Source organism: Erpetoichthys calabaricus, chromosome 16, assembly GCF_900747795.2.
Source record: "Erpetoichthys calabaricus chromosome 16, fErpCal1.3, whole genome shotgun sequence".
Classification (NCBI taxonomy): Eukaryota; Metazoa; Chordata; class Cladistia; order Polypteriformes; family Polypteridae; genus Erpetoichthys; species Erpetoichthys calabaricus.
The window spans coordinates 71,361,126-71,374,231 of NC_041409.2; positions in this window are offsets into that span (position 1 = coordinate 71,361,126).

Sequence of the window (13,106 nt, forward strand, 5' to 3'; positions counted from 1 at the left end):
TTTCCTCTGCTTTCGGAGGAGTTTCGTAAACACTGCATTTCAATGACGGCACTCGGGTTCTCAGACCTGGGACTGGCCAGATCTCTGTAGATGGGTACACCTTTTATTGGTCTGGTCACTCTGATAGCTGTTATACTCAGGGAGTAGCTGTTGCTGTGGTGGATCATCTCCTTTCAACAAGTGTATTTGGAGACTCAGGCTAAGGCCTTCTCTGGATGTTGTTTCAGTGTATGCTCTGACCGTGGTGAGTAATATTTCAGTGAGGGAGACATTTTATTCACAACTTTGCTTGGTGGTTGATGGGTGCCCGGGAAGTGACACTCCTCTGGTCATGGGTGACTTCAGTGTGACCACTGGCACTGACAGGGCTGGTATGGGGATTGCATCAGTCTCCATGTCTCTCGCAACTGTGGTGAAAGTGGCTTCATGTTCCTTGACTTTGCAAAAGGTAAGGAGCTGAGGATTGCTGGATCCTGGTTCCAGCACCCTGAGCCAAGTCATTGGACTTGGTACTCCAGTACTGGTGGTGCCATGAAGGAGATCGATCACATTCTCGTGGCCTGATGCTGGAGGCTGCTACAGAACTACAGGGTTTATAGAACTGCCCAGTTTGTGAATTCTGACCACAGACTTGTTGTTGCTACTCTGAAGGTCCAGCTTAGGTCCAGTAGGCTACAACATACTAGGAGAATGAGGCTGGACCCGGCTAAACTCCAAGGTCAAGCTGTATCTAATCCGTTTTCAAGCAGTTTGTGTGTGGAGCTTGCAGACTTCGGTGTGACTATTGATCCTAATGTGATGTGCAAGACCTTCTGTGACAAGACCCTGAAGGTTGCTGAGGGTTGTGTTGGTGTTCCCAGAAGGAGGTATTTCATCTTGAAGGGCATCTTGTATATTATTGAGAGTAGTCACAACACACAGTTTGATGGTAACTCCAGTCTGTACCAGGTACCGAGAAGTATGGCTGCAAGGCCTCTGAAGGCAGATAAGGAGGTGTATATTAATGGAATCTGTGACCTAGTGACCCGTGTCCTGCTTACAGACTTACGCACATTTGAATCTGTTCCTTGGACAGTCGCAGTCAGGGCAGGATTACAGATGACACTGTAGTTGTGACCCGCTGGGCTGGCTACTTTAAGCAGCTGTTTAAAGCTGATCCTCCAACTAGGATATTGGACATCTCTAGGTCCACGGTTCTTGAGGCTGATCCTCCAATTAGCTGTGAACCACTCACTGAAATTGCACAGCAAGTGAGCCAGCCGAGAGTAGGGAAGTCTGCAGGGATCTGTGGTATCCGGGGTGAACTTCTCCAGGCTGGTGGTAAGGCTGTTCTACTGGCATTGCAAGCAATCTTTGCTTCCATCTGAGAGATGTGCATCATCCCAACTGACTGGAAAATGGGGCTTGTCGTCCCTATTTGGAAAGGGAAGAGTGATCACCTGGACTACGGCAACTACAGGGGGATAACACTGCTGTCGGTGATGGGTAAGGTCCTTGCTAGGGTCATCCTCAATAGGATCCGCGATCACTTGCTCACTTGCCAGCAACCAGTGCAGTCTGGTTTTACACCTAAGAATTCTACTATTGCCTGCTTTGTGGCACTGAGGGTTCACATTGATTGCAAATGCAAATACCAGCAAAGTTTCTTTGCAACCTTTGTCGATTTTTCGTAACGCATTCAAGTTCAAGGCAATGCCCTGTGGGATCTTGTGGGACTTTGCAGGATGCCCTTGAAGTTGCTGGATATCATGGCTGGCGGGTACCCTGGTACTGTGAGTGCTGTGCAGAGTGGAGGCAGAACGTCGACTTTAATCCCAGTTGATTACTGGGTTTGTCTGGGGTGTGTTGTTGCACATACCTTGTTCAATGCTTGCAAGGCCTGGGTGTTGGACAGGGTTGTAGGGTCCAGCGGCTGTTGGCATCTGTTGGTGAAAAAATATTCATTGATCTTGACTTTGCCGACAATGCTGCAATCTTCGTGGAGTCAGTGGACGCTCTGATCGGGGTTCTCAAGAAACTGAGCGAGGAGTTTGAGTGTCTGGGCTTCCAAGCGTCCTGATAAAAAACAAGATCCAGGCCACAGGCCTTTAATGATAGTCATCAACAATGTGAATTTCGACTGCGTCAAGAGGTTTACTTACCTCAGCAGCATCATTCAGGTCTCTGGTGACTCTTCCTATGAAGTCAGTAGACGGATTAGGAGGGGGGGGGGGGGGGTATGTGTGCAGGATCATAAGGTTGCTGGAAAGGGGCATTTAGCACTTCCAATATATTTGCAATAGGACTAAGGTCCAAGTCTTTAGAGTCCCGGTGCTTCCTGATTTGCTCTATGGTTGTGAGACATGGATGCTATCCAGTGATCTGAGATGAAGACTGGACTCCTTTGGTACTGTGTCTCTTCAGAGAATCCCTGGGTACCACTGGTTGGACTTTGTGTCGAATGAGAGGTTGCTCACAGAGTCCTGAATGAGGCTCATTACCTGCATTGTGAGGGAGCGTCAGTTATGGCACTACGGCCATGTGGTGTGTGAGTGATCTGGCTTAAATGATGCTCATTGTTGAGGACCCGAGTGGCTGGACCAGGCCAAGGGGTCGCCCACATAACACCTGGTTGTGTCAGATAGATGGTCATTTTACGAAGGGTGGGACTGGACCACATGTCTGCCTGGGTGGTTGCCAACCGGGATCCCGAGCTGTTTCATCATGTGGTGGGTTCGGTAACACACTGTACCAGTGCTTGCTCCCCTACCTGACCTAACCTTGTTAATCATAGGATATTAGAAAACTATAACATGAACAGGCCATTCAGCACAACAAGCTGATCCATCCCATTCACCAACTGTCCAAAATAACATTATATTGAAATTTGACGGTCTCTAAAGTCCAACTCTTAACCATACTACTGGTAATTTATTCCATATGTTGATGCTTCTTTGCATTAAGAACATCTTTCTAAAATGTTTGTGAACTTAACAAGTTTCCAACCATGTCCCTGTATTCTTGCTGAGCTCATTTTAAAGAAAAAACTGGGATCTATTGTACTTATTCCATTCATAACTCCTTCAGTCTCTCCTCATAGTTCACACTTAGTTGCTCTTCATAGGACTTTCTCAAGTGCTGCTATGTCTTTTTTTGTAATATGTCGACCAAAACTGCAGACAGCACTGATCACTAGTGTGTTATATACAGTAACCTCCTTTGACTTGTACTCCACACTATGTGATACAGCAGGTTGGGTAACAGTCAATTAGCTTTTTTTGATCACTTCAGTACACTGTCTGGATGCTGATAGGTCACATAAGAGGCAGTTTCAAGTTTCAGACCTCAAATTGTGTATTCAAATGTAACATTTGTACTTGATATGTGCAATCCTTTAGATTTACTTACATTATACTTCATCTGACACAAATCTGCCGAAGCCTGTAGCCTGCTGTCCAAGACCCTTTGTAACAATTTAGCCAGTTTGACATCATCTGTCCTTCCACCTGCAGTAGTTTGGAAGCCGTAGTGCCGGAGAGTAACCACGGGTTGCATGCTTGTCAGAATTTCACTGTGCTCTGTACACGGCACAATACCACCACTACTCTTGTGATATGTCTGTTCCTACTTCAGATATCTTGGGACATGATTTAGCCATGTTTTTTTGTCAAAAGTGCTTCCAAGAGTCGATCTCAAAGCGAGAGGAAAGCCTTTGACCTGAATTAGACAGAGCAATTAATCACTACGCAGTGAATGAAAACAGGCTGCACACCGGAGTCACGCTTGCTCATCACTAGAGATGCCATGGATGACAGTGTGAGTCGTCAGTTGACCTCTTGCCTCATTAACTTAAGTGACAAATCTCTTAATGAAGACTAGGCCATTACAGTCTGAGCTGAGCTGAAACGCCACAGCCGCCCTTTAAGACTAAAGGAGTAGACAAATTGGAGTGGGCTTACACAACACAACAAGTGAACTTCAAGGACTGACTTCAGACTCCTGCTTTTGTCTGAAATCCTTGGAATGACTGAAGTCACCTTCACCCTGATGAACACAATGAAGCGAGCAGCAGAAGGGAGATGTGAATCTGCAGTTCGTCCTCACAGCAGATTATCTGCTCGTGCTGAATGAAGCATTGTTTCTTTCTAAATTAGAAAACTGTGCATGGCTTTGGTCTTCTTGCTGGCACAGCTCTTAAGCGACACGCTTTGTCTATCACATCTTACACCTTCCATCAGCAGTCTTCACCCGTCTTCGGCTTATCTATTTCTTGATATTCTGAGCACCACTTGCTCTGGGTGGTGACTTCTTGTGTTTAGGAGGAAGGTGGGTGGGCCACTGCCTGTTACAGATTTGAGGTTTCTTTGGCTGCCCGGTGGGACACAGTGACAGATTTCATCCTTACTAGATCCTTCATTAGAGGCCAATTCCTGCTCTTAAAGGATTCTGTCTTTTAATTTGATGTCTGCCTTGAGCACGCTGTATGAAGTCTTATGCGCTTCCTAAAAATGTTTATTAGATAGGGGACTCCTTATACTTGTGCCTAATATAATCTTTACATTGCATTCCTCATTTTTTCCTTTAACAGCTACAATTTAAACATCTATTCAATTACTTTTTAGGGTATACAATAAAAAAACAGGTGGCACGGTGGCGCAGTGGTAGCGCTGCTGCCTCGCAGTAAGGAGACCTGGGTTTGCTTGCATGTTCTCCCCGTGTCTGCGTGGGTTTCCTCCCACAGTCCAAAGACATGCAGGTTAGGTGGATTGGCGATCCTAAATTGTCCCTAATGTGTGGGTGTGTATGTGTGTGTGCCCTGCGGTGGGCTGGCGCCCTGTGTTGGCTGGGATTGGCTCCAGCAGACCCCCGTGACCCTGTGTTAGGATATAGCGGGTTGGCCAATGATTGACTGATTGACAATTAAAAACATGACAACAAGCAATTTGAAAGAGAAACAAACCGCATAACCCACCTGTGACAGCCCCTCCAACTCCCTGAAAAGGACCATGGCTCACTTTTGCTTTCAAATTATACATTTTCCAATTAAACGACTGAATCATCCTTAAGGTTAGCAGCCCTCACATTGACTGATACTGGGGGTATTCCAGGAGGGGTTTGGGGGATTTGACAGCCAGGACTTCCAGATGACCTGGATCAGTTGAATATCCATTCAGGGTCCACTGAAGGACTACACTGGAGTTTTTCTCAGAGATTTTTTCACAGCGTTTAAGGAACTAGAATGGACACCCCCAGAATGGACTGATACACTTCGGGGTACAGCAACAGAGTGTGGGGAAGTCCCCTGGATTAAAAAATGAAGAGCTTTAGGACATGCAAGTTACAAGTTGAAACTAAATAAAGGAAACATGGCAGGAGCTGCCCACCCGATCTTAAAACAACATGAAGGGGGTTCTGCTGAGCACTGACTGACCAGTGATGAGGGCTAACTGACGACACAGGCAGGTGGGGTTCTCATTCCGTTTTGAGTTGAACCAATCGAGAAGTAAAAAGCGACACTAAACAATAATCAGCTTTATTAATTTCGGAGGATCATTCTCATTAAAGACTGAGTAACTATAGCAAAACAAGAAAGAGGTCGACATTACAATAGAAAGAAAATAAAAAATCAGGAGAAGGGCCCACCATGGGCTAACTAAAAAGTGAAGCACTGGTGTGACCCCCAAGCTCTGCACACAGACTCCCTGGGAGAATGGAAAACTTACCGGATCAATCCCATTAGCCTGACATTTAATGAACAATCATTAGCGTTCGTTAATTACTCTAAAAATCGGACAGCGGTGTGGTGACCCATGAAATGGACATTTACTGAAACAGAGAGTGTAAATGAAGGCAAACGCAAGTAGGCCATGGCCCCATCGGCTTCTCGGTTTCTTCTGTGTGAAGCTTTCAAATAAACTCTAAACCTCAATCTGAAGTTGATTTTAATTTTTAGAAGCAAAGTCTTATTCATTGTTTGCTAATCTTTGTATTAAGGACTGCGCCCTTAAGCGTCTAACATGGCCCTCTGTGCTTGAAGCAGAGGTCGTCATTTTATCAGTTGTAGGGAGTCCAGTGAAATTCTTACTTGCAAGTCCGGCTAACATCAATCAAGTGACCACTCTTTAGCAGAGGAAACATCACAATGGAGATACAGAGGACATGGTAAGCCCACAGAGATAGTAGTTTGAACCCACATCTGCAGACCTGTGAGGCAACTAAGCACCAACCACCGTGCCACCCACTCGTTATCAGTTCACAGTTTCAAGTCACACACTGTGAGCGAGTTGCTTGACCTGCCCACCTTTAAGCAGATGTGAACATTCATCCTGTCTTCTTATTTAAAGGTTTTGGCCAAAAAGGTGAAAACACAACATACACTGAAAGTAGGTGCCTCCACAGCGACTCTGAGATAAATGAGATTGCTAGGTGAGCTGTGATGCCTGTATACAGAGCGGCTACGGCTCAAAGATGAGACTGTGAAAAGATGTTGAGGCACATTTAGCAGAAGCTTCAGTGATGAAGGAACATCAAGTAAAGCGAGGCTGGGGAGAACATGAAGGGGAACGGTTCAGCAGCACAGCACTGATCAAATGTGCACCCAGCTGGCTTGTGATTGTCCTCTGATGTAAGACGACCAAAGCTACACTTTAACCTTAAGAAGTAACCAAGGATGTGGTGCATACACTGCACAGGGGTCAACAAGTACAAGTGGAGGAAATGGAATGGAGGGACATGAACCAAACTTAACCACAAATTGGCACGTCCATGTGTGCTGAACCCCCAAGAAAACCAAAAGGCCTGAATGCTTGGTTCCAACTGTGAAATGTTCTTGCAGTTACCTGCATTACTTTGGACAGCGATGTCAATGCCCATTCGTACTTGGGGCTTGGTGGTGGGTGCAGTTGTCTCACAAGAGACAGGGTTTAAATCTGTCACAATCTCTTTATGTGTGACGTTTACATCCTCACAGCAGTCACACTCTAACAACACTCTGAAGGCGTGCAGGTTAGGTTCACTAGTGCCTCTTACTGCTGTCTTGTAGGGCCAGACGTGATCCTCAAACAAGAGTATACATCTGGGGACAACTCACTAAAAAGTCTGAAGTGAATAGTGGCAAAACCCGCTCTGCTCACTGGGCTTCTTTCTAAAACACCTACCTCCGTTTACTCCAGTCCATGCATTTTAAACTGATGGGGTTCAGGGACAGAGCAAAAGAAGCTGAACAAAAGACTTGACACTGAGACAAAATGGAATAATAAAACTGCTGTTATCCATTTAGGAGCTCAGTAGCACAAGGCAACCCGAGCTTAATAATTCATTTGCACGCTGAATTGAGTGCTGAGAGATAAGAGACAGACACACACACACGTTAACCGCTACACCTACCTGGCTCCACGCGTTTGAGAGCTGCTTCTCTCTGCTATGACACCTTTCTATCATTTTGACTATTGCATTACTGTACAGCACAGCAACAACAAATCGAGTTTAGGTGAGCATTGTGGTCTATGGATATGCGACGTGTTAAAATGGCGGCGGCTTCTTTCTGGCCTGGCATGTTTGCATTTCTAGTTAGTGATGTTGACTTCCTTTAGTTACTCGTTTAGACGTACATTGACAAGGTGAAAGCTGTGCAGCCTCATCTGGGCTTCTACTGGTGTTGTTACACAGATTTGTTAATTCAGGTGTTTTGAGGAGTGAAATCTGCATCTCCTGTGGCTCTTCATTATCAGCTCTCTTAATGGTCGTCCATTTGACGGGGTGTGACACATCATTTATTTTGAATGCATATTTTGCGATTCATATTTTCAAACATAACTGCCAATTCTTTCAGCCTTACATCGACTCCTATGCTATCGTAACTGAACGACGTTCACATTTACCACTCGTCCACTGATGTCTTCAAATGCCAATATATATAATCTGATGTTACAGAAAAAAAATTTCTCTTGCATCAACATACTTTTAAAACTTGCAATGTGCTCTCCAGACACATGACCCACATTCATATGTTTAATAGGGGTCTTTTTAGGAAACTTTTCGACTGTAGATGGTCCATCAGACCAGGTTAACGAGAGCACCTCTGCTCTTTGCAGTTCAAAGTCACTGCCCTCCACTTCGAACGCCACCTTTGTGAGTCGTTGGATTGGTGTAGAAATGTGACACCCAGCAAGCCGTCCTTCACAGGACACACTCGCTTCATCTGGGCCACTTTGGATTTCAGGCCACAAAGACACAAAAAGGCACACTTGGATCTTTAGATGTGATTAGCAGTTGTCTCTCATCTCGTGACCTTCAATTACAGGACTTTTACAAATTGGGATAATGACAGTCAATCCAACAACCAACCCCCCCCCCCCCCCCCCCCCCCCCAGTCAAAACACTCTAAACACCATTAACTGATTAAAAGAGGGGTCGATGGAGACCTCTAGAACATAGCCCAGCTCATTAGGGCCATGAATGCCAATTTTTTTTTCCCATCATTACCCATCCAGCCAACACTCCAGGGCAAAGCCACCGCAATAATTCAAAAATTCACATGCTTTCACAGCAGGGGACAAACCACATCAATTCTCTTATTTAGCAGTCGCAGGGAGGTTTGTGCCTGTAATGGTAGCATGTTGTAAATGTAAATGGCATCAACCTTTGGTGGAGGCAAAATTATTTACAAGTTTAACTCAATGGAGAAATCATTTAGAAGGTGAATGAATGTATGAATACCACAGGAGCTGGTAAAGCGTGTGGACAGCAGTCAAGTGGGCCGCAGCCCTGCTAGTCTACAGGGAGTTTGGCTGAGCTCAGACAGGCTTAATGGATGTTGGTTGACCTGCTCCATAGCAACCTGAGAAAAACTGCAGGCTTTTAGATAGATAGATAGATAGATAGATAGATAGATAGATAGATAGATAGATAGATAGATAGATAGATAGATAGATAGATAGATAGATAGATAGATAGATAGATACTTTATTATTCTTAAGAATGCCATCCTCTCTACCCATACATTGACAGGGCCTACCAGCCCCAGCATCTCCACTTTTCTTGTGTCAGTGTAGACTTTTCATTACCGTATATACCCGCGGATAAGTCGGGACTTGATTTTATCGTATAATTTCTGGTGTTTTATAATGTCGGTCGTATAAGTTGAATGCAGAAAACGCATACTATTGGTCCAATAGATTACGATATGCTAACGCCCACCGGAGAGAGTAACCACGGAGCACACGGCCTTTTTCTTTTCTATGTGTTGTGCCTACGTGACCACACGGTAATACCCAAACTATTCTGAAGCGACGTTTGCACTGTTTTGTGTTTTTTGTATGGAGTGTTCGATCAGAAGAAAATATGAAGCTGGTATTAAATTAAAAGTCATTGAAGTAGCGAAAGAAATTGGTAAGTATGCTGCTGCAACAAAATTCAATGCATCTGAGAAACTGATGCGAGAGTGCAGGAGGCAAGAAGATGTAAAAGTAAAAAAAAAATCTAAGTGTCATATTTTTGAATGGGCATAGAAGTCGTGGTCTGATTTAATGATCAACTTTTCGGGTTTCAAGACCCGACTTATACGTGAGCATATACGGTAATAATAATAACTGGAGCTCATCAGGTGTACTCTTCGTATTATTTGGCAGGTACTATCTATCATCTCTATGAGCTGCTGCTCGCAACTGACAGGGTGTGGCGGTTGCCTGTCAACTGGCCGACCAACCACAAGTGTTAGCTGATAGGTGACCACCCAAATATCAGACTGCGATTCAGACATGTGGCTATAATACTCCGATCTACACCCTGTCAAGTAAGCGAACCAGCCGGTGTGGCACAACATCTGAAGCTTTGCCTCGGGTGCTGACATCCGAAGTTCGATCCACACAATCAAAAGTGCGTCCACCTGACGGGCCTTAGTTAGGGTGAAACACGTGTCGTGTACTCTTTGTATTATTTGGCAAGAACTACATATCACACATATATCTGCCTTAATAAAAAAAGGATGCATCTGTCTGTGTGTTCATCCCAATATGTTTCTATTATTTCAAAAGATGGTGTGTCACAAACATGTTTAGTAATAAAATGCATTGCATTTGTCACTCCAACAGATGGCGCATCACAAACTTTAAAACTTGCTTTAAGTCTCCCATATCAAATGTACTGAAGCTCTGAACCACACAGTGAAAAAAAATTATGGGATTGCCCCTATCTCGTACGTAAGGGATCCTTTCACATTATGTATGAAATGTTTTCACATTCATACGAGATATTTTCAGGTACGTGTGAGATAAACTTAGATTAAAAAAATTACAAAAGTGTGCCTGGGGCTACCTATTTACGCCTTTACCAAGGCTATGGCGCTTCAGTTTAACATCACTTCCATCATTTGTAGCGCAGTGATATAAAAAGCAGATGGGTGGGCTTTTATTTATTAAAGGAGTGTGCCTACAACATACAAACAAAGTCCGGCACCCCAATGCCAACTGCCATTGGGCATGGGACTTACCTCCCGGATCCCGTCTGCTGGAGGCAACATCCTCTGTGTGGCCTTCACAGTAGTGATGCCGACCCGGGCATCCTTAACAATGGCGCGCTCGTGGCAGCCCGCTGCTCTCATGCTTCGCCAGGTCTTCTCTTCCCGAATCAGGTGGAGATGGCACTTCTTTGAACCGTATGGCGCTCTACAGGTGAGTCGCTACTTCCGCGGTACAGTGGCGTGTGTGTGGAGTGTCCTGCTGTCCCGGGCTGACCACAAAATTGTTTTATCTAACCCTAACCCTTGTATCAGGTGGAGAGTCCCATCTGGGATGCCACTGTGGAAGTTCAGACCGGATACAGACAGACAGCAATAACTCCAACCCACGTGTGTATTTACAGTATTTACAGTTGTCAAGCCCCACGCAGCACACAGTGCCTCAGCACCAATCACCCATAAGTCCGGACCTTCCAATGCCTTCCTTCAACCTCCTCTCCTCTCCTCTCAACTCCGGCTGATGACTGGAGGGAGGCGGCCCCTTTTAAGTCCACCCGGACGTGCTCCTGGTGCCTCCTGATGAGCTTCCTGTGGCACTTCCTTGTGTGGCGGAAGTGGCACATGAGCACCCGGAAGCACTCCGGGTGTCCTTGGTAATACTTCAATGCTGATGTCCAGGGCTTCACAATCTTCTGGGCATCCCCTGGCGTTGGCCACGGGCCCCTGTAGCGTTGAGCTTCCATGTTCAATTCCCATGGCCCACACACAAACCAGGGCAGCTGTTCTCTCGTGGTCCCGGGGAGGCATAGTCCCTCTCCCGGTCCTTCTCGATGTCCCGGCTGGCCACAGCCCCCAGCCGCCTGCCACAACACATGCTGTACTATGGTGAGCAGCCCTTGACATCTCCACACTGGTAAAACAAATAAGTTACTGTTATATGAAACAGAGGGGTCATTTTACACCAACACTAATAAAATCAAATGAGGGCACAACTCACAGGCACAACTCAACGTAATGAACAAAATGAAAAGACAGGTGTCCTGCAGCCTCATGGGCTCTCTAAACAGAAGTTATTGTAACCCTGTGCCCAAATGCCAGCAAGCACTCTTCCTTCTTCCCTTCTCCATCAATTCTCTGCATCCCCTCCAAATAAAGCCCCCCACCAAAGTGTTTCCATTAAACTCCAACTGCAATGGTGGCCCTCACTGGACTCCATGTCAGGAAGAGGCCTACGTGGACTGGTCTGTAATGCAGATCTGGTGCTGTACGACTCCCCTTTTGGGCAGCACTGTCATCTGTGCCACCTGCAGGCCTGGGGGACTCTAGAGAGCATTCTGCCATTTCCCCCTGGCAGGGCCGTTCTCAGTTATCGTTAGTTTGCTGCCCTTAACCCTCATTAAGAACACGACTGTCTGTCTACACTGATGTGACCACAGGTTCTGTTCTGTAAGAGCCTTTTCAGGTCCAGTCCTGAGCCCAAGCCACCCTGAAGCCATTAATGACCCTGCCAAGCCACTGTAGTGCACTGGTGTTGTATTTTGTTTAGTCAAAGTACTGAAAGCAGAATGCTGGCATTTCAAATGTCCTGTCCAGTCATCACTTACACTAAGGGGACTCTGTGCCCAAAATATTTACTTTCATACAAAAACTGTGAAAGAAAAACAAAAAGACAACAAATTAGGACATAAGAACTTTCACTTGTTTTTTGGTAAAAATCAGAATCCTAAACTTCTAAATTTGCCCTTGGGTCTATTAATCTGTTTTTCATTTATCCATCCATATTGCAAAATTAGGTCACTGACCGCCCCTTGCAGGCCCACTGGCGCCTTGGCAGGAAACTTGACAAGTGCTTGGTGGGCACTGCAGAGTCTTTAAGTTGTATAGGGAGTCCATTCTGGGCACAGAAATTTTCCATGAAAAATACTCCTGCCATGTTTTATGCCAGGTTAAAGGTAAAAAAAAAAAAATGAATTGCTGTTACTATAAGGAAAAAAGCAAAAAGGGGAACTAGTGGGTAAGTGCCAGGCTGTAGCCAAACCAGCCTTAGGACCTGCCGGGAATGTGACGGCAGACTGGATGAAGTCCGGGTGTCTGCTCTCGTCCTGCCTGCCCGCCATGCCACCACCACTGCACAGCGCCCTTGGCTTGCTGCCATGAGAATTAACCATGCGCACCAGACTGGGGTGGGGTGCACTTGTGAAAACAGAGTTTCTACAGGAACAGGGTACACGTTTTATGAGGCAGAAAATTCATGAAATAGAAAAAGATTGATAACCCAGAGTGGCATTTTCTGAAGCTGCAGAGTGAGCGGGTCCATTAAACCCGGTGCTTTTTCTCCTTATCTATAATGCTGCTGTTGCCATTGCTGACATTAGCAAAAAGAAAGCATCTTTATGTGTTTCGCACACTACCAAAGGTAAAACTAACCACATATACCCCAGGCCCAGACCGCATTACTGCCCCCTGTACTTTATATACAAAAGAGTGCCAGGCTTTGTCACCTCACAGCACCTTCTATAAATAAGCAGGCCACACGGCACTGGGTTGATCCCTTAAGACTGATGTTCTGTCCAGTCATTTTGACAAAGATGTCAAAGACTTTAAGAAATAGTGCTCTAAAAATGCCCTTGTAGTAAATGCAAAGAAAACTAAAGAGATGGGGGTGACATGG